At 35.5% G+C, this 24041-nt stretch overlaps 1 protein-coding gene across 2 annotated transcripts in view; it reads right to left on the minus strand.

The window, feature by feature from the left end:
• The window catches only part of GNAI1 (G protein subunit alpha i1), a 727470-nt gene that overhangs the window by 448805 nt on the left and 254624 nt on the right, over positions 1-24041 (minus strand). For both annotated transcript variants that reach the window (XR_014067210.1, XM_081535819.1), the window contains exon 3: positions 261-333. The gene's annotated coding sequence lies outside the window, so the exon portion shown is untranslated. The remainder of the gene's footprint in view (positions 1-260; positions 334-24041) is intronic.

Genomic DNA, 24041 nt, shown 5'->3' on the forward strand with positions numbered 1-24041 from the left:
ATTTTTCTGCATTAATGAGTAGCTACCATTTCATGGGTGGAATATCTTTTATAAGCTTCAGGACCTATGGGTGGGTAGTAACACTGATTAATTTACCAGTTCTCATTCTCTGCATGTTGCTAGAAATGTCTTTCTTTTTCTCCATTTCAGTACACACTTAATATTAAGAATTACAGTGTTTTATTGTCAAAATGAGGAGAAACTGGCCTTGGGCCTTATTTGTAAACCTATATTCAAGTACATCATCAATCAAATCTTACTGGAATGCCAGTGTGCAGCTGGGTATTACAGATGTTCAGTAGAGTCACTCATCTTCTTTCCACAAAAACAGATCTAGGAAAAAAATTTAAAATAAAAGAAAAAAACAGAAGAAATTAATTTTATATTAGGACTACTTATCAACCAACTAGAAATTCTTCCTGTTGACTTCGTTAGGAGCCTGTACTATTTATAATTTCACTATTACTTGTACACATTAAAAGCATATGCAGAGTTTTGTTTCTTTACATGTTTCCATTTCATTACTTTTCATTTATTCTAGATATTCACATGACTAACCATGGGAGAGCTATTACTTTGAAACCACTCTATAGTACAAGGACATTGCCTTTTACTACTTTGTTGAATGATTTTTGCTTGAATGGGTTAGAATATTTAGAGCACTGGTTTTTATGTATTGGATTGACATTAAGTGACACTAAAATGATATCCTTGAGGTCTTATGCTCATTCAACTGAGTTAAATAAAGTATGTATTCTTAAAATGAAGAAAATGTAGATATGTCCAATATTCTCTGAAGTTTACTTGAAAATATTTAACTACTTTCAATAACACCTACATTCTTTTGGTTTATTCTATGTTTTCCCATTAAGTAACATATGTAAGTGTTTTTATAATGTCACCTTTAGCTTCAGGAAAGAATAGTAAATCTTTTCATTTTTCTTTTCAAAAATGATTTTTAGTCAAGTATTACATTTTGTACATTAGGTGAACTATATTATAGTTTAAATTTGCCTAAAAGTCTTATACAAATATTATACAGGATACAGCAGAATTGACTAACAGTACATATATTTATACTCTTACGTGTACAAGTATGAAAATTAATACATTTGGTAAAATATTTGTTATTAATTTAACTAGCTATTAACAAATCACATATAGACACATTTGTTCTAAAAGAGATTATTTTCCCGATTAAGAGGAGGAAAAAAACCATGCACATACCATGGTATTCAAAGAATAAATTTGATAGTAAAATAATTCACAAAAATAATATTTTAACTTTTACTGTTTCTGGTCACCAGCACATTTCATAAGATGACCAAAGATTACATTACTTCTTAATAACCTGACAAATTATGCATATATCTTTTAGAAGCTGGTGACTTGAATTGAGAAAAAAGGAAAGCATCATTTTAATAGTGTTTTTAAATTTAATGCCCTTCACTATGAATATTTTTTTACACTTAGAGACCAGAGAATTTATTATAGAGAATACAAATAAAATAAATTTGTATATCACTTTGCTTAAAAGAAGTGACTATTCAGACAAGGTCTTGGACCCACTTGGGTCTTCTACCCAAATTTCACTCATACTTTTTTATTTTTTTCATATTTTGTTTCAGTGAAACAACACTGCTGGCAAGTTCTGTGTTTAATTTCCTAATGTGTACAAAACCCTGCTATTTGAGTGGCAAATTCACCAGCCAGACATGTCATATATATTGGCACAAGCAGGGCTCAGGTGCTGTTGGAAGTCCCTGCCAGCAGGTCAAAGCCAGCTCAGAGTTGGAATCAGAGCCAGGAATCACATTGGGGTCACCAGACACTGTGAGCAATCATAGCAACAGAATCAGATTTCAGACAAGCAGTCATAGTCAATAGCCTGTCATAGGCGTGCTTGGTAGATAAATGGGTAGGGGGTGGTGAGACACATAAAGCAAGCATTCAACCAATGTTGATCTTTTTGTGCTTTTTGTATATTTTACATAAATACTAGCCAATCACAGAATATGAAATGTAGAATCCTAAGAGTCTGTGAACTGCTTACAATTGATAAGATGATACACAATCAAAAAAATTGCTCCTAGATTTTAAAAAGCCAGATATATTTTTATAATACCACAGCTTACTTCTGATATTCTGTGCACTCTGATTTTACACTTTAAATTGCTATATTTAAATTTTGTTTCTTTCCTTTCTTGGTACTTTAAAATTTGGTAATTTAAAGTTTCACTCATAAGTATTCTGTTATTTCATGTATTCTAAAGGTAGAATGAATAATTACCATTTCTGTCATGTAATTGAGCTCTTTTCATTATATATTTTGATTTTAGAAAATTCTAACAAATATGCTAACTTAAAATATGCTTTCTTTTAGATTGAGTAATGGAACAGTTAAAATGGAATTTCAGACCTTCAAGCCAGTTTATAATTGTACTCATACATTAATACCTGATGTGTTTAACATTTCATCATATCAGATGGTTATCTTTTAAAGTCTCCATTATATTAAGTATATACTAGAAATTCACTATAGCAATAATGTGGAGAAAATTTTACAGGACAACTTGAGAAACAAACTGTCTTCAGAAGAAAGCCTTTCTCCATGTCAGTAACCAAATTCACTTGAAAAGGATAACTCACTACACTTCACATTTTGTTTCTTATGGTTGCTACTAAAGTTCAACTTTCACAGTATAAAATTCTTCTAACAATTTATTTTTTTAACCTGAAATACCTAGTATGTAATGTTACTGGGTAGTTTTTTGCATCATTCCCTCTCATTGTTGTTATTTAATCACTGTTTCTGAGTCTTTTGTGACCCCATGGACTGTAGCCTGCCAGGCTCCTCTGTCAATGAGATTTATCTGGCAAGAATACTGGAATGGATTACCATTTCCTTCTTCAGGGGATCTTTCTGATTCAGGGATCGAACTCTACAGTGCTTATGAAATATACCTGAGCAACATTTAGCAGAATAAGACCATCTACACAAAGCACATTTATATTTGAAAAAAGAGAAAGATCTAACTTACTCAAAACTGAAGAAAAATTCTAAGTGAAAAGTCTAAAAATAAAATTGATGCTGGGATAATGGAACTTCATCTTATAAAAACATGTATATCTAAAATATTATTTATTTAATAATAAAATGTAGATATATGTTTCACAGCAAAAATTGTAAAATTATATTTGTGTGGTGTAATTTTCTAATAAAATCCAAGTAACATTAATAATACTCAATAGTTGTGAAAGATATATGGGTTTATTTGAATATTTGTTTCAAAAGTGGTCAAAAGAAAAGAAATAAGCAGTTTAATAAAATCAGTATCCAAAATCCTCTTTTTCTTAACAGATTACAGTTCAACTTTCTCTCATATTCTTCTCATTCCCTAACACTTTGTGGAAACTACAAATATTTGTTTTTTTGAGTGGAACTAATGAGGATTGGAGAAGGAAATGGCAACCCACTCCAGTATTCTTGCTTGGGAAATCCCCTAGACAGAAGAGTCTGGTGGGCTACTACAGTCCATGGTGTGGCAAAAGGGTTAGACACGACTTAGCAACTAAACGAAAAGAGGCTATTTAGATACAAAAACTGAAATTGATAAAAAAAACATTCAAAATGTGGTCATGGCAAACATATTGAGGCAAGGAAATAAAAACAAATCTATGTATGCATACATTTTATTCAGGCACTCTGCTAAGAATTTTTCTGTTATTTTTTAACCTGTTTTGATCTTCACAACAATCTTAATTGATAAGCATATTTTCCCCCATTATTCAAGTGAATTGAGACTTTGAGAATAAACAGTCTGAAGTCAAGTGCTAATAACAGATAAAACCACAATTTGATTCAAATTTCAGTTGCCTTCAACGACTTCATTCTTTTTTCTTGATACCTCAAAATGTTCTGTAATAGCAAATTTTTGCATAACAAGGTTGATCAATCAACAATACTTAATAATGCCTCTGACTTTCTATATAGTGACTGCATCAGTCCCTTTCCACAGTCCAAGCTGTTGTATGTGCAGCTCTTGATCTGACTGTACACAGACAGTAATGGAGTAAAGTGGAAAAGGAGATCTGTGTCTGGCACAGATCTCCACTAAGATTAATGGCTAATTGCACCAGTACTGGAGAAGGCAATGGCACCCCACTCCAGTACTCTTGCCTGGAAACTCCCATGGATGGAGGAGCCTGGTAGGCTGTAGTCATGGGGTCGTGAAGAGTCGGACACGACTGAAGCGATTTAGCAGCAGCAACAGCACCAGTACTAACATGCCACTCAGAAATCAATGATTGCTACTAAACTCTTATGCCATTTGATATTCCTCTCAGACTCCCTAGTCAAATTACCAGGGAAACCAGTGACAGTCTTTCTCTTTCTCTCAAAAATCATAGCTGTTCTAAATGCTCAGATTTCCATCAACTGAAGAACAGAAAAATTTTCTCTACTACAGAATCTGGAAATCACTATTAACTTATTTTATTTGTCCAACTCCTTTTTATACTTACTAAGAATCTGCAATATCCCTAAATTTTTGCCTGTAGACATACCTCACAATCACCTGTGTGCTAAGTTACCTGAGTTGTGTCTGACTATTTTCAACCCTGTGGACTGCAGCTTGCCAGGATCCTCTGTCCATAGGATTCTCCAGGTGAGATTACTGGAGAGGTTGCCATGTCCTCCTACGGAGGATCTTCCCAATCAGGGAACAAACCCACATCTCTTATATCTTCCGCACTGGCAGGCTGGTTCTTTACCACTACCATGTCAAGGCTGTATATTTTCACCCTGCTTACTTAACTTCTAAGCAGAGTACATCATATGAAATGCTGGGCTGGATGAAGTACAAGCCAGATCAAGATTGCCTGGAGAAATATCAATGACCTCAGACATGCAGATGACACTACCATTATGCCAGAAGGTGAAGAGGAACTAAAGAGCCTCTTGATGAAGGTGAAAGAGGAGAATGAAAAAGATGGCTTAAAACTCAACATTCAAGAAACTAAGATCATGGCATCTGGTCCCATCACTTCATGGCAAATAGATGGGGGACAAATGGAAACTGTGGCAGACTTTATTTTTGGGTGCTCCAAAATCACTGCAGATGGTGACTTCAGCCGTGAAAATAAAAGACGCTTCCTCCTAGGACTAGACAGCATACTAAAAAGCAGAGACATTACTATAGCTGGTCCGTGTAATCATAGTCATGGTTTTTCCAGTGAAATGAAGTGAAGTGAAAGCTGCTCAGTCATGTCCATTCTTTGAGACTCCATGGACTATACAGTACATGGAATTCTCCAGGACAGAATACTGGAGTGAGTCACCTTTCCCTTCTGCAGGGGATCTTCCCAACCCAGGGATCGAACCCAGGTCTCCCGCATTGTGGGTGGATTCTTTACCAGCTGAGCCACAAGGGAAGCCCAAGAATACTGGAGTGGGTAGCCTATCCCTTCTCCAGCAGATCTTACCAACCCAGGAATTGAACTGGTGTCTCATGCATTGCAGGTGGATTCTTTACCAACTGAGCGATCAAGGAAGCCAGTGGTCATATATGGGTGGGAGAATTGGACCATAAAGAAAGCTGAAGGTGGAAGAATCGATACTTTTGAACTGAGCGACTGAACAACAACAAACCACAATCACCTGGGGTACATATTAAAATGCAGGTTCCTTGAGTGCCTCCAGACATAAAGTATTAAATCTCTAAGCATGGTACTTAGGAATCTCCTTTTCAAAACATACTTCCTTGATGATTTTTACATACATTAATATTACATGTGAGTTTATTTACATTTGTTAATATTTATATTTCAGGCAAACCAAATAATTACAGAGAAACCACCAACACTGATCAATAGGCCACAGAATCTAAAATTAAGATGGGAGAAAATGCAGATCAAGAATTCCTGGCATCAGTAGTTATCTTGCATTTTTAGTTAGCTAAGAAATCCTTGGTGAAGAGATTTCCAGAAATTTAACAGTCAGAAAGTAGTCACTGTAATCATTATTTTCAGGAAGACTTCATAGAAATAATTTAGTGGATAGTTTTATCTCTTTTATGTTCTGAATTTTCATATTTTTCTCATTTTTATAAATATTATATATATCATTTCGAATGCATACAAATTTATATAAATATTATATTAGTATTTATATATTAAATATAAGACAATAAAATAACTACCAAACTAGTCTACTTCGCAACACTCTATGCAGTAAGAGTAAAAATTTCAAATGACGTAGTGTTTATACAAATGCTTTTGGTTAAATTCTTACAGTATACTAGAAAGGCTTCTCAAATTATAACTGATTTGTCTTTCTTCTTCAGAATCAGTCATTTACAGATTGAACCACTGTAGGTAAACCACTGGATTCCAAAGGGATGCCATTGTAAATTTCTTTAACCCTTATTTAGTACTTCAAGGCAAAATTATAAAACTGCTTATTTAATTATCAGCATATACTTGGTATCTCTAACAGTGGGATTGGACAAGATTCATTAAATAAAAATGAAATAAATTTTACCTAGCTTTGTGAGTCAGGACAATCTGCAACATAGGAAAATTCCATTTTGCTTTTTTTCCCTCTCTAATCTGATATCTATAAAAATGCATACTTCAACAGAATGGTTTTTATCGTTTACTGTAGTTAACGAACCCATTAAATTCTCTAATATTAATTAACATTGTTCATTAAGAAAACAAAACTACAGTACATAAAATTAAGTAAAGAATATCTTGTGCCTCAGGCATGTTGTTATACTATCTTTACTATTGCCAAAATATTGAAATTTGTTTTTATGCCACAGGAAGTAATGTGTTTAACTTTTATTTCATTTAACAATCAAAAACTCCCTCTCAAATCTTGACAGATTTGCTTGATCATTTTATTTGTTATTTATCAAGTTATTTGCTTTATCATTTTCCTTTTTTATGGCATTGTGTAAACAATGAAGGTGATTTGTCTTAAACTGTTTATTTTGTATACATTATAAATCTTATAGAATATGCTGTGTTTTATAGAATCTAACTAAATGCATTTCTTGGAGAAGCCACTCCTTCTTTAGGAGTGGGCTTAAATTACTGATACCTAACCACTCCAGTATTCCTGCCTGGAAAATTCCATGGATGTAGGAGGCTGGTAGGCTACAGTCCATGGGGTTGCAAAGAGTCAGACACGACTGAGTGACCTCACTTTCAAAATCTATAACTTGAGAGATAATTATAAATATAAATAATAACAATCCATCAGAATGAAAAAATAATTAAATCCTTTCATTTATATTACATTATTTAATTAAGCACTAATGGGTTAACCATTGAATTTATGAGGAAAAAAAGTATATGATTTTGATTTCTTTGTCTGGTTCTAACTGTTGCTTCTTGACCTGCATATAGGTTTCGCAGGAGCCAGATAAGGTGATCTGGTATTCCCATCTCTTTAAGAATTTTCCAGTTTGTAGTGACCCACACAGTCAAAGGCTTTAACATAGTAAATGAAGCAGAAGTAGATGTTTTTCTGGAATTATCTTACTTTTTCTATGATTCAACGGATGTTGGCAAATTTGATCTCTGAGGAATTTTAAGTCTAATAAAATTTACTAAATTTATATTTGGCCAGTGATGCAAGGTACAAAGTTTTTGTATAAATTAAAATAATGTATAGAAAGCTCTTTAGACATGACATGAAAATATAAGGCATTTTTCCTTTGTTAATATTAGATGCACCTCTATTTTTCTTTAGACAGCATGGAAAAGACTAAGGTTACCTAAAACTGAAGTTTTTTAAAGTTTAGAGTTCAATCTATTTCAATGATACGGATGAAACTTTTAAAATTACATGATTAAAAAGTAATTCAGTATGGAAAATCAAAACTATTAGCAAGAGGAAAATGTAAATCTCCCCATCAAATTGCTACATTTATCTTCTGGATGAGTTTTATTCATTTTTATCCATGTAGTTTCATGAAAAGCATATGTTATAACCATAAAATGGACTTATTAAACCCTTGGATTAGAGTAAATCACACATCTTGCAGATAGCTGTCAAGAGGTAACCGTAGAAAAAAATGATTTGTGGAATACAATATGGTAGAATAACTCCAATTGCCCTACACTGCCTCCAAAAGTAAATGTGAAGAGAAACTATGGAAGTTATGGCAGAAAAAAAATATCTGTAGCTTCTCATGGGTAAAGAATGTATTTGAAAGTTCTCATAAAAGGAACAACCATAGCAGTTCTTTTTTATGATTTCTAGAGTGGTGTTTTTGAATTTCAATTGTCATCTGGGTTTATATGATATAGTAGTTATATAAGTTGTATTTAAATTATGAGACATATACGTTGCTGAAACTATCTTTGAACAGCAATATCTAAGGGGAGAAGGGCAGACTTTTATGATTTTGCCAAGGTTGCTTTATTGTCTTCTTCATTTTGAGAACATTTAATAAATTTATTGCCCTTATGTGCTCAAATTTATTTACATGTCCTCATCATAATACTTAGCCACCTGATGCGAAGAGCTGACTCATTTGAAAAGACCCTGATGTTGAGAAAGATTGAAGGCAGGAGGAGAAGGGGATGACAGAGGATGAGATGGTTAGATAGCATCACTGACTCAACGGACATGAATTTGGGTAGGCTCTGGGTGTTGGTGATAACAGGGAGGCCTGGCGTGCTGCAGTTCATGGGGTCACAAAGAGTCGGACACAACTGAGTGACTGAACTGAACTGGATAATAAATGCTGGAAAAGGAAATGGCAACCCACTCCAGTATTCTTGCCTAAAGAATCCCATGGTCAGAGGAGCCTGGTGGGCTGCCATCTATGGGGTCGCAAAGACTTGGACACGACTGAAGCGACTTAGCATGAATGCATGCATTGGAGAAGAAAATGGCAACCCACTCCAGTATTCTTGCCTGGAGAATCCCAGAGACAGAGGAGCCTGGTGGGCTGCCGTCTATGGGGTCTCACAGAGTCGGACACGACTGAAGTGACTTAGCAGCAGCAGCAGCATAATAAATAGGATGATATCATCTACTATAATCTTTGCTAGACCAGTAAAATGTGTGTGTTCTTAGCTCAATGTTCCTATGAAACCATAACCTTTGAATTTGATTGGTAACCCTCCTCTAAAGGTTTAGTCTCATTTCAACCTCTTGGATCAATCAAATTTATAACTAAGGGAGTTTTAGGAACCCTAGGTAAGTAAATCAGCAATTTATTTTCAAACAAAACTTGCAGTGTACCTATCTGACATTTACTATATAAAAACTTCAACCATTAGTTTATTTCTTGAATTCAGTTCAGTTCAGTTGCTCAGTCGTGTCCAACTCTTTGCGACCCCATGAACCGCAGCACGCCAGGCCTCCCTGTCCATCATCAACTCCCGGAGTCTACCCAAATCCATGTCCATTGAGTTGGTGATGCCATCCAACCATCTCATCCTCTGTTGTCCCATTGTCTCCCTGCCCTCAACCATTCCCAGCATCAGGGTCTTTTCAAATGAGTCAGCTCTTTGCATCAGGTGGCCAAAGTATAGGAGTTTCAGCTTCAAAATCAGTCCTTCCAATGAACACCCAGGACTGATCTTTAGGATGGATTGGTTGGATCTCCTTGCAGTCCAAAGGACTCTCAAGAGTCTTCTCCAACACCACAGTTCAAAAGCATCAATCCTTCAGCTCTCAGCTTTCTTTATAGTCCAACATTCACATCCATATATGACCACTGGAAAAACCATAGTTTTGACTAAACGGACCTTTGTTGACAAAGAAATGTCTCTGCTTTTCAATATGTTGTATAGGTTGATCATAACTTTCCTTCCAAGGAATAAGAATCTTTTAATTTCATGGCTGCAATCACCATCTGCAGTGACTTTGCAGCCCCCAAAAATAAAGTCAGCCACTGTTTCCCCATCTATTAGCTATGAAGTGATGGGACTGGATGCAATGATCTTAGTTTTCTGAATGTTGAACTTTAAGCCAACTTTTTCACTTTCCTCTTTCATTTTCATCAAGAGGCTCTTTGGATTTTCTTCACTTTCTGCCATAAGGGTGGTGTTATCTGCACATCCGAGGTTATCGATATTTCTCCCGGCAATCTTGATTCCAGCTTGTGCTTCCTCCAGCCCAGCATTTCTCATGATGTACTCTGCATATAAGTTAAATAAGCAGGGTGACAATATACAGCCTTGATGGACTCCTTTTCCTATTTGGAACCAGTCTGTTGTTCCATGTCCAGTTCTAACTGTTGCTTCCTGACCTGCATACAGGTTTCTCAAGAAACAGGTCAGGTGGTCTGGTATTCCCATCTCTTTCAGAATTTTCCACAGTTTATTGTGATCCACACAAAGGCTTTGGCATAGTCAATAAAGCAGAAGTAGATATTTTTTTTGGAACTCTTGCTTTTTCAATGATCCAGTGGATGTTGGCAATTTGATCTCTGGTTCCTCTGCCTTTTCTAAAACCAGCTTGAACATCTGGAAGTTCACGGTTCACGTATTGCTGAAGCCTGACTTGGAGAATTTTAAGCATTACTTTACTAGTGTTGAGATGAGTGCAATTTTGCGGTAGTTTGAGCATTCTTTGGCATTGCCTTTCTCTCGGATTGGAATGAAAACTGACTTTTTCCAGTCCTGTGGCCACTGCTGAGTTTTCCAAATTTGCTGGCATATTGAGTGCAATACTTTCACAGCATCACCTTTGAGGATTTGAAATAGGTCAACTGGAATTCCATCACCTCCACTAGCTTTGTTCATAGTGATGTTTCCTAAGGCCCACTTGTCTTCACATTCCAGGATGTCTGGCTCTAGGTAAGTGATCACACCATCGTGATTATCTGGGTTATGAAGATCTTTTTTGTATAGTTCTTCTGTGTATTCTTGCCACCTCTTCTTAATATCTTCTTCTTCTTTTAGGTCCCTACTATTTCTGTCCTTTATTGAGCCCATCTTTGCATGAAATATTCCCTTGGTATCTCTAATTTTCTTGAAGAGATCTCTAGTCTTTCCCATTCTATTGTTTTCCTCTATTTCTTTGCATTGATTGCTGAGGAAGGCTTTCTTATCTCTCCTTGCTATTCTTTGGAATTGTACATTCAAATGGGATGCATTTGAATGTTTATTTCTTATGATATGTAATTTCAGCTAGCTGGCAGTGCTTGTCTCATCTTTCTCCACCTCCAAATCTCCCCTAGTAGACAAGCAGATTAAAAAGGAAAAAAATAAATCTAACTTGATTTTCAGATGACATGATCATGTCATAGAAAATCCTAAGGAATCCACTGAAAAATTATTAGAACTAATAAAATAGTTCAGCAACAAACTGTCGGGGTACAAGATCAATATATAAAAATAAACTATAGTTTTATATATTAGTAGACCTAAACTGAAATTAAGAAGACAATTCCATATACACAGCATCCAAGAGAATAAAAATACTTTGAAGTAAATTTAACAAAAGACATATAAAACTTAAACTTGAAAAAGTATAAAACATTATTGAAGGAAATTAAGGATGACCTAAATAAAGAGAAAGATATTCCATGTTCATGAATGGTAATATTCTATAAAAATCCCAGCTTGTCTTTTTGAAAGAAATTATAAAGGTAGTCTTACAATACATATGGAAATTCAAGAGATTCAGAAAAGCAAAATAAAACTTACTATGAAGCTGCAATAATCAAGAAGGTGTGGAAGTAGCATAAGAATAAGCATATACAATAAAGTAGAATTTAGAATGTATACATGACAGTTATATTTAAAGTAAATTGATTTTTGACAAAATTATCAAGACAATAAAATAGGGAAAGAATAATCTTTTCAAAAATTAGTGTCAGTTCTACTGAATATGCATATGGAACAGAAAAAAGGTGGACCCTTTCCTTATATCATACGCAAAAATTAACTCAAAATGGATCACAGACCTAAATGAAAGAGATAAAAACAAAACTCTTGGAAGAAAATACAGGAGTAAATCCTTGTGGCCTGAAGTTAGTAAAAATCTTATTAGATTAAGATAGCAAAATAACATACGAAAAAGATAAAAATACATAAATTATACATTGGACATCATAAAAATTAAACATTTTGTGTTTCAAAAGACACTATCAAGAAAGTGAAAAGTCAACCTACAGAAGAGAAAATATTTGCCAATCATATATCTGATAAGAAATTTGAATCTAGATGTGTGTATATGTATTATATGTATATATGAGAGAGAGAACTTTTATAATTCAGTAATAAAGAGACAAAACCCCTAATTAAAAATGAGGAAAGGATATGAATAAAAAATTTCCCCATCGAAGACATATAAATGCAAATAAACATATGAATAGATACTCAACATCATTAGTTGCCAGAAAAATGCCAAAAAAACCCACAATGAGATACTAATTCACGTGTTCTAAGACAGCTATGATCAAAAGGATAGGTAATGAAAAGTACAGGCTTATGTAAAATTTAGAGCCCTCATAAGTTGCTGATGGGAATGTAAAATAGTGCAATCATTTTGAAAAATGTTTGGCAGCCTCAATAGCTTAAACATAGAGTTATCATATGACTCAAAAATTCTACTCCTAGGCATATACCCAAGAGAAACTAAACTATACATCCATACAAAAAGTTGTACACAAATGTTCACAGAAGAATTATTCCTAATAACCAAATTGTGGAAATAACCCAAATATTCATCACTTTAATTAGGAACTAAAATGTTTCTACCAGATTTGTAAGGCTTTTGTTTTACAAATCAATCCTAGTAGAGGCTACCCCCAAGATAAACATTCGCCATTGAGTATTTTTTTTAACAAATGCTTATGGGATAGGATAAAACATAAGATTTATGGTTTACAAAAATTCTTAGACAAGAGAGTACATAATATGGTGCTGGGGATAAAATATATTTAAATATCAAATATTAAGTTCTTTTGGATGCCCGTGCAATATTTTCTATTTGGAAAAAATTGAAGGATTTTCCTGAAAAATTTGCAACAATCATAGAAAATTGGAGGAAATTTGCATTTTTTCCTAGACCTATAACTGGTCTCTAGCCACTACAAGAAATTTTATAAGCAAATAATCTTTAGATACAACTATAGTTAAGGAGAAAATAGTGTTTCCTTGAAACTACTAAATAAATAAAATCAACTTTTAATGGCATTTTTCTGAAGATTGGGCAAAGATTTTAGTTTAATCCACTTTGGTCCTTTTAATGTCAACTTTTTTCCATAAATAAAAGAATTGCAAAATCTTTTGTATTTGTTCTCAATATGCATCAAGAGGATGGTGAACTGGACAAAAATCAAGCTATTAGGAAATAAAAAACAAATATTGTGAGGTTAAAAAATTACTTTCACAAGAAACACATGATCAAAAATGTATATACAGTGAAAAGAACATTGGATACTTTGTAAATGTAGTAAATAGAATAAAAGCAAATTTAATATTTTCTAAGAAACCAGAGGAAAAATATAGACATAATACTGAAAAGCTAAAAGATGAAAGAGAAGACTAGGTGAACTAATTAAGTTATAAATCAAGAAGAAGCAAATGGAGACTGGCCAATAATGAAAAAAAGAAAGGGCTATTTAGGAAACTCTAGGATGTACATATGGACACAAAGAAAATAAAATAAAGTAGTACTGAGACATAGCTTAGTGTCTAAGGCTGATAAGATTGTTTTTAGGTTAAGAATAAAAAGAACATGAAAAGAGATTCTAGACTGTCAATATTTGCCTGAAAAATAATTAAATGAGGCTAATCTAAAATTTCAATCACCTATTGGCTTCCAGAAGACAATGATCTATATACACTGTGGTTTCTTGAAAAATGATTTGGATCATCTATTTCTGCTTTATTGACCATCTGATCTGTCTCTTGAGAAACCTGTATGCAGGTCAGGAAGCAACAGTTAAAACTAGACATAGAACAACAGACTGGTTCCAAATAGGAAAAGGAGTACGTCAAGGCTGTATATTGTCACCCTGCTTATTTAACTTCTATGCAGAGTACATCATGAGAAACACTGGGCTGGAAGAAACAGAAGCTGGAATCAAGACTGCCGGGAGAAATATCAATAACCTCAGATATGCAGATGACAGCACCCTTATGGCAGAAAGTGAAGAAGAACTAAAGAGCCTCTTGATGACAGTGAAAGATGAGAGTGAAAAAGTTGGCTTAAAGCTCAACATTCAGAAAACTAAGATCATGGCATCTGGTCCCATCACTTCATGGGAAATGGATGGGGAAACAGTGGAAAGAGTGTCAGACTTTATTTTTTTGGGCTCCAAAATCACTGCAGATGGTGATTGCAGCCATGAAATTAAAAGACGCTTACTACTTGGAAGGAAGGTTATGACCAACCTAGACAGCATATGAAAAAGCAGAGACATTGCTTTGCCAAACAAAAGTCCATCTAGTCAAGGCTATGGTTTTTCCAGTGGTCATGTATGGATGTGAGAGTTGGACGGTGAAGAAAGCTGAGCACAGAAGAATTGATGATTTTGAACTGTAGTGTTGGAGAAGACTCTTGAGAATTCCTTGGACTGCAAGGAGATCCAACCAGTCCATCCTAAAGGAGATCAGTCCTGGGTGTTCATTGGAAGGACTGATGTTGAAGCTGAAACTCCAATACTTTGGCCACCTGTTGCAAAGAGTTGACTCACTGGAAAAGACCCTGATGCTGGGAAGGATTGGGGGCAGGAGGTGAAGGGGACGACAGAGGATGAGATGGTTGGATGGCATCACTGACTCGATGGACATGGGTTTGGGTAAACTCTAGGAGTTGGTGATGGACAGGGAGGCCTGGCCTGCTGCGATTCATGAGGTCGCAAAGAGTCGGACACGACTGAGTGACTTAACTGAACTGAACTGGATCACATTTCTTTGCCAAAGGAAAAAAAGACACATAACTTTTGGTGCAGAATATTAAAAAAGGAGTCATAAAAAAAAAGGGTTCCTGAAAACTGCATATAATTCCCCCTGAATGAACAATAACGGGTGCATTGTAGTAATTCTCCATTATTCTAAGGGGGAAAAAAAAGAAAGAAAGAAAGAAAGAAAAACTACCAAAAGGCAATAAATTGAACAATTCCCAGATCATACACAGAGCTAAGAGACATTCAGGTCTGACCAACCAGAATGAAGAGACTATATCAGGCATTGTTGAAATTCAGTAGAGGCCATGGAAGGTCTAAGTGTTTCTAGTAGGGATAACCTTGTCCTAAATTAAAAGGTATTCTAAGCCAATATAAATAGCCATGGAGAAGAACTGAGGCTCATGGCAACTGTGTGAGTCAACCAAGTGATTACCTTGGAAACAGATCTTCTATCTCCAAACAAACCTTCATATGACTTCATTCCTGGCCAATATCTGATGGCAATTACAGGAGGGACAGCCTACCAGGCTCCTCCATCCATGGGATTTTCCAGGCAAGAGTACTGGAGAGGGATGCCATTTCCTTCTCCAAGCTACTAAACTTTAGAGTGATTTGTTACATAACACTAGATAATTAAAACACCAAGATGAACTCAGTTACCTTCACCAATTAGTGTCCAACCTACAAAACCAGAAACCAATGCTAAGCCCAGTTTGTATCATCCCCTTGGGTGAACCAACCAGTTACCTGGGTGAGTAGGTGGTTATTTCATTGGATCCCTTCCATAGATAGAAGGGAATTTTTTGTCCTCCTCAGAAAATATAAAAATCTAAGTACAGATTTGCCTTTATTGCCAAAAGGATTTATATAAGAGCCATAATTAGTCAACTTCTAAGACACTTATTTTATCACCATGGAATCCCCACAATATGGTGTTTTGCCTGGGGATATAGTTCATGGCAAAAAGACTGGATATTGATCTCACATGATTAGAGAATAGTCTATCATCCTTACTTATCTATCAGTTCAGTTCAGTTCAGCTGCTCAGTCATGTCTGACTCTTTGTAACCCCCTGAACAGCAGCATGCCAGGCTTTCCTGTCCATCACCAACACCCGGAGTTTACCCAAACTCATGTCCATTGAGTTGGTGATGCCATCCAACAATCTCATCCTCTATCGTCCCCTTCTCCTCCTGCTCTCAACCTTTCCCAGCATCAGGGTCTTTTCAAATGAGTCAGCAATTCCCATCAGGTGGCCAAAGTATTGGAGTTTCAGCTTCAACATCAGTCCTTCCAATGAACACCTGGGACTGACCTCCTTTAGGATGGACTGGTTGGATCTCCTTGCAGCCCAAAGGACTCTCAAGAGTCTTCTCCAACACCACAGTTCAAAAGCATCAATTCTTCAGCATTCAGCTTTCTTTATAGTTCAACTGTCACATCCATACATGACTACTGGAAAAATCATAGCCTTGACTAGATGGACCTTTGTTGACAAAGCAATGTCTCTGCTTTTTAATATGCTGTCTAGTTTGGTCATAACTTTCCTTCCAGGTAGTAAGCATCTTTTAATTTCATGGCTGCAATCACCATCTGCAGTGATTTTGGAGCCCCAAATTATAAAGTCAGCCAGTGTTTCCACTGTTAGAAGCCCTCATTTTGATAGAGTAGTGGAAACAGCCTGTTGAAGGATCATGTACATTCTTGGCTAAGTGATGACACACCTTGAGCCTGGGTACAAATTTACAGGATGCAGTATATTCTTTAAATTCATAATCAATAAATTGCCATTTACCAATAAGTAGTTACAGAAGTCAGGAAAGAAGGCAATGCTCTTACTATTATACTTAATAATTCACTGAAAAAAGAAGTTTGCTTCACCATCTTACAATCTTGAAATGAATGGATTTAGCAGTTCTACTGGCCAAGAGAGGACTATTCCAAAGTAAATGCAATAAAGTTTCTAATGAATTGGAAAAAATTGTCTGCCTCAAGTCTGCTATCTAGTAGATCTTCAGTTGTTTTTCCCTGATTAATAATATAAAATATTTTTTAGAAGTAAGATCACTTGTAAGATTTGATTATCAATTATACACATAATGCATCCCAGAAACATGAAAGTATTCTTTGCATAAAAAACATTTTAAAATGCCAGGTAAGAGATAAGTAACCAATCAGTAAAATAATTTATCTCTAAAATTTACATCATGGACTTTAATTAGGTTGCCACCATTTTTATATCATAAATCCTAAGAAGAATTTCTCATTTAGAAATTTACATAATTAATGTGAATTCCTCTTGAATCTATTTGTATCATCTAATCTGTACAATCATATCAAACACCCACTTTCCAACAACACAAGAGACAACTTTACACATGGGCATCACCAGATGGTCAATACTGAAATCAGATTGATTATATTCTTTCCAGCTGAAGATGGAGAAGCTCTATACAGTCAACAAAAACAAGATGGGAGCTGACTGTGGCTCAGATTATGAACTCCTTATTGCAAAATTCAGGCTTAAATTGTAGAAAGTAGGGAAAACCACTAGACCATTCAGGTATGACCTAAACAAATCCCTTATGATTATACAGTGGAATTGACAAATAGATTCAAGAGATTAGATCTGATAGACAGAATGCCTGAAGAACTATGTACAGAGGTTTGTAACATTGTACAAGAGGTGGTAATCAAAACCATCCCCAAGAAAAAGAAATCAAAAAGGCAAAATGGTTGTCTGAGGAGGCCTTACACATATAGCTGAGAAAAGAAGAGACGTGAAAGGCAAAGGAGAAAGGAAAGATATATCCACCTGAATGCAGAGTTTCAAAGAAGAGCAAGGAGAGATAAGAAAGCCTTCCTAAGTGATCAATGCAAAGAAATAGAGGAAATTCTATTGTGTAATAGAATAGAAAAGGCCAGAGATCTCTTCAAAAAATTAGAGATACCAAGGAAACATATCATGCAAAGATGGGTACAATAAAGGACAGAAATGGTATGGACCTAACAGAAGAAGAAGGTATTAAGAAGAGGTGGCAAGAATACACAGAAGCACTATACAAAAAATATCTTAATGACCCAGATAACTTCAATGGTGTGATCACTCACCTAGAGCCAGCCATCCTGGAGTGCAAAGTCAAGCGGACCTTAGGAAGCATCACTACGAACAAAGCTAGCGGAGGTGATGGAATTCCAATTGAGCTATTTCAAATCCTAAAAGATGATGCTGTGAAAGTGTTGCACTCAACATGCCAGCAAATTTGGAAAACTCAGCAGTGGCCACAGGACTGGAAAAGGTCAGTTTTCATTCCAATCCTAAAGAAAGGCAATTCCAAAGAAGGTTCAAACTACCGTACAATTGCACTCATCTCACACGCTAGCAAAGTAATGCTCAAAATTCTCCAAGCAAGGCTTCAACAGTACGTGAATTGAGAACTTCCAGATGTTCAAGCTGGATTCAGAAAAGGCAGAAGAACACGAGATCAAATTGCCACCATCTGCTGGATCACAGAAAAAACAAAAGAATTCCAGAAAAACATATATTTCTGCTTTATTGACTGCACTAAAACCTTTGACTATGTGGATCACAGCAAACTGTGGAAAATTCTTAAAGAGATAGGAATACCAGACCACCATACCTGCCTCCTGAGAAATATGTATTCAGGTCAAGAAGCAACACTTAGAATCATACCTGGAGCAATAGACTGGTTCCAAACTGGGAAAGGGTACGTCAAGGCTGTATATTGTCACCCTGCTTATTTAACTTATATGCAGAGTACATCGTGAGAAATGCTGGAGTGGATGAAGCACAAACTGGAATCAAGTTTTACAGGAAAAATATCACCAACCTCAGATATGTGGATGTCCACCCTTAAGGCAGAAAGCAAAGAGGAACTAAAGAGCCTCTTGATGAAAGTGAAAAAGAGTGAAAAAGCTGGCTTAAAATTTAACATGCAAAAAACTAAGTTCATGGCAACCAGTCCCATCATTTCATGGCAAATAGATGGGGAAAGAGTGAAAACAGTGGCTGACTTTATTTTCTTGGGCTCCAAAATCATTGCAGATGGTGACTGCAGTCATGAAATTAAAATACACTTGCTCCTTGGAAGAAAAGGTATGACAAACCTAGATAGCATATTAAAAAGCAGAGGCATACTTTGCCAACAAAGGTCTGTCTGGTTAAAACTTTGGTTTTTCCAGTAGTCAAGTCTGGGTGTGAGAGTTGGACCATAAAGAAAGCTGAGTGCCAAAGAACTGACGCTTTTGAACTGTGGTGTTGGAGAAGACTCTTGAGAGTCCCTTGGACTGCAAGGAGAAAAAATCCAGTCAATGCAAAAGGAAATCAGTCCTGAATATTCATTGGAAGGACAGATGCTGAAGCTGAAACTCCAATACTTTGGCCACCTGATGCGAAGAACTGACTCATTGGGAACGACACCTGATGCTGGAAAAAATTGAAGGCTGGACAAGAAGGGGATGACAGAGGATGAGATGGCTAGACAACATTACTGACTCGATAGAGATGAGTTTGAGCAAGCTCTGGGAGTCAGTGATGGACAGGGAGGCCTGGTGTGCTGCAGTTCATGGGGTCGCAAAGAGTCAGACTGGATTGAGTGACTTAAGTGAACTGAACTGCTTCAATCATATCAATAATGTCACTGCTTACCGTTTAAAAACCATGGTCTTTTTGTCCTGCATCCACCTGTTCTCAGCTTTCAGAAATGGTGGCTCATTTGCTTCCGGTTTTCTTAGAAATCACATTTTCTTTTCCCCAGGTCCCTTTGCCTGTATGGGTTCAGCGAATCATTAAGCCCTAATCTCATTTCTCTAGATCATTAACTTTATTTTTGTACTTTCTTCATTAAAATTTTGATTTTTTTTTTGCAGTAAATTATTAATGAGGGAATGTCATCTGAGCTACCATATTCAGGCACTTTGAATTTAAAGCCAAAGAAAATTATAGTGAATAATAAGTTACACTTTTTAAACTGAGGTGGTTGACCATGGGCATATTTCTAGGTATGTTAATTCAGCATGTATACAGCATCTAAAATAATTAGGAGTATTAATTTTATCAATTTATTATTATTAACATCAGATTTTATGCTGAGAATAAGAATAAGACACAGTTTCTGCCTCCAAGGCACTTACTGGCTAGCAGATTCATGAAGAGAAATATAAATCCCTGGGGTATCTGATAAAGATTCATTACACTTAGAAATCCCCCTACTAAATCCTCTATATTTTGATATATGATCTTCTTGAGTCAGAACAATATCACAGTATCTAACTTAAGTTGAAGCTGGTTTGGATCACTTTTTACATTGCTTTTATTTTTGGTAGTTACAATATAAATTAGATTATTTCTTAAGTTATACCAAAACAAATCTGTCCATACCAAGCAAGCTAATATAAATGGTTAACAAACTACTATATTTTTTCCAACATTATTGTTTATTGACCATGATGGTTTTAACTCCTTAGACTTGGGAATCATTATTTTGAAGACCTTATTCTGTTGAGGTCTATGTTGATTTGTGATAATGTCTGCCTAGAAATGAAGCACTGAATCATGTGTTCAGGCCCTATGTAAAAATAAAAGATAAAAGAGACAAAGCGGGGAGAAAGGACTTAAAATAAGAAAATGGTAAGGAAATAAATGTAAGTAACAGAAGTAAACTAAGTTTTGTCTTTTAAATTCCTTACATTAAAAAAAATACAGCACGGGATTTATTTGTTTGGGTGGGTGATACTAATAAGATTTATTGCAATTTAATATTTGGTTTCTTAATAATTTGAGGAATAAGGTAGTGTTGCAATAGAACAGCTGTGTTAAAATAATTAGTAAGAGGGACAGGATAAATAATCAGGTCAAATAGAGTGTCCATAAGATTGATGATCTTTGACAGTCTGGACCTGGATGGATTTTAGTAAATCTCACTTATCTAAAGTTAATTATCTGAAACTAAAAATATTCATAATATAGTCAAGAAGTCAAAAAGCACTCACTCTACTAAAATGTTCTAAGAAGTCACAACATAATAGCAAAACATTGCACTGAAAATATGTGGTTAAATATCCTAGTTTAAGGGTAGGGGCAAGGGTAAGACTAAGTTGCTTGAAAACTTCTTTATAAGGATTTCTCCCTGCTTAACAGTGTTGAATGATTAAAATATCACTGTATTTATAAAGTGAATAAGTTGGAAAATTTTTAAATCCTTCAGATTGCATGTACTATAAATGGCTATGCTAAAATAAACTTGATGGTATGCAGATATATGAATTCAATTAAATAATGCATGAATGATAAGGGAATTGAAAATGAACTTAAATAATTTCAGACATATAAGTACACTTTCATTACATTGTCAATTCTGTTTTTATGTAGGAACTATATAGTATAGAGAATAACATATTCTATAATTTGTGTTCATAGTAAATAAATCAATTAAGATGGCAGAGTAGTAAAATCCTGCGCTCACTTCCTTCCACAGACACACCAAAATTATGGCCATGTATAGAATTATCTCTGAGAATGACTTAAAGACTAGCATAAAGGATTTTCTACAACTAAAGAAAAGGCCACATTGAGAATGTTAGGAAAGACAGAGACTTGGTCTAATCAGAACCCACACTTCCAGTGCAATAATCCACAAGAGGGATTATAATCCACAACTGTGGAGGTCTCTTCTGAGGAGGTTTGAGGAGCTGAAGCCTCACACTGAGCTTCCCAGAACAGGACACTGGTACTGGGGAGATAAGTCTCCATAATGTCTGGCTCTAAAACCCAGCAGGGCTTACTACTTCTGAGAAAGCAAGAGACCTAGAGGAAACTGAGACTCTGCTCTTGAAGGACTCATTTTACATTCTCACGTACTCTGAGACCCAGCACAGAAGCAGTAGCTAGAAAAGTGCTTGAGTCATAGGAGAAGGATATTCATTGATTAATTTTAATGCATATGCCTGAGGGGAGGGGATCTGATGGAACTTTCTCTGGGGATGGAAGCACTGTTAAGTGCCATTTATTTTTTTTCTAACTGTTTTTCCATCAGTTGGCTTGGCACTGGCATCAGTTTTGTCACTCTCCATCAACTTAGCTAAAGCTGAGGGCCCCTGCCCTGGTGTTCTCCTGAGGACCTTCCCCTCTCATCCTTCCCACCACAGCTAGCCCCTCAAAAGCAGCTTCCACACTAGGGAACTCTGAACACCAGCATACCTCCATCAGTCATGGCCAGATCTCTCAGTCAGTCATCCCGGGGACCAACCATGCACATGTGCAAACCCACAGGAGTCATGCCTGGGTCTTGCAGCCAGCCTGCATGGGATCCAACCTCATATGGCCAGAACAAGTCAGCCAACCACAGTAGGAGGGCATACCCAGTTCACACAGGAGTGCCCTTGGAACACCTGGATTTTACGACCTTTGGGAAATGTGTCGCTGGACCTACAGGACACCTTCTACATAAGGCCATTCTCTCAAGACTAGGAGGTGTGGCTGATATACCTAATACATAGAAACAAACAAAGTTAGGAAGAGTGAAGAGACAAAGAACAGCTTTCAAAAGAAAGAACAAGACAAAACTTCAGGAAAAGAACTAAACAAAGTGAAGATAAGTAATTTATCAGATAAAGAAAGACTCATAAAGATCCTCATTGAACTTGGGAGAAGAATGGATGAACTCAGTGAGAACTTCAACAAAGAAACTGAAAATATTAAAAACAGCCCATCAAAACTGAAGAATACAATAACTGCAATGAAAAAATATACTAAGAGGAAATCAATAGCAGATTGGAGGGTGTAGAAGAATGGATCATCAATCTGGAAGACAAAGTAGTATAAACCACCCAACCAGAACACCAAAAAGAAAAAAGAAAAAAATAAATAAGAATAGCTTAAGGGACCTCTGGGACAGCACAAGATGTACTAACATTTCCATGTTAGTTCATTAGTTAGACACTATAAAGAAAGGAAAGTAAACCTATTTGAAGAAATAATGGCTGAAAATTTCCCTAACCTGATGAAAAAAAGAGACATTCAAATGCAGGAAGCACAAAAACTTCTAAGCATGATGAACCTAAAGAGATCCACACCAAGGCACATTATATTTAAAATGTTGAAAGTCAAATTGAGAACCTTAAAAGCAGCAAGAAAAAAACAACTACATGCATACAAGAGACTCCCCATAAGACTAACAGCTGATTTTTCAGCAGAAACTTTATAGGACAGAAGGGACTGATAGACAAAATAGGTAAAGAGAATTAAGAGGTACAAACTACTAGTCATAAAATAAATAAGTCATGAGAATGTGATATTCAGAATAAATAAGGATTATAGTCAGTAATAACACAGCAACTTTGCATTTTAACAGATGGTGATCAAATTCATAAAGCATATAAATGTTGAAGCAATATTTTGTACAACTTAAGTATTATAATATTATATATAAACTATACTTCAATAAAATAAACAATTTTTTTTTAAGTAAATAAAGCAATTCAAGAAGTAACTGGCCCCATTTGTCTCCCTGTAGGTACACACTTTCTGGACTAGGTAAAATTAGAATGGGGGATTTGATCAAAGTTAATTCAGGCATAAAAGCTGTTCAATACATGGAAAATAAACATTAACCAAATTGTAGAGGAGTAAAAGAATAATTCACAAGATAAAAAAAGAGTATTTACATTTCTACCTTTGACATACACTGAAAATACAGCATACAGAACCCTGAGAATACAAGCTTGGAAATCTTCTAGGCACCCGTGCTCTTGAGCTTGCAGTTCTATGGAGAGAGATGAGCATCAAAGATTTACAATTTAAGTTGTGTTTGGTTTTTGAAAATTGAAAGGCTTATAGACCAAAATGACTTTTCAGGCTGTACAGATTATATCATGTTAGTGTCAAATTGAAATTCAAATCATTTCTTAATTCACCCTTATTCTGTGAAACTTTAAAAAATCCTAAAAAAAAAATCTAGTGGGTATATTTTCTGCTTTCAATTAAAAAAATAATCTTTTTTATTAAGTATAGCACTGGTGCATATACTTCTGAATATACCATCTATGCAGTTTTTTTCCACAGTTTGAAAGAAAGTTATATATAAAAAAAGCCATGGGTCATTTAATCCATGGAGTATATTAAGAGAAATCAAA

This window comes from Giraffa tippelskirchi, chromosome 10 (genome assembly GCF_054371585.1).
Source record: "Giraffa tippelskirchi isolate mGirTip1 chromosome 10, T2T-mGirTip1v1.2.pri, whole genome shotgun sequence".
Classification (NCBI taxonomy): Eukaryota; Metazoa; Chordata; class Mammalia; order Artiodactyla; family Giraffidae; genus Giraffa; species Giraffa tippelskirchi.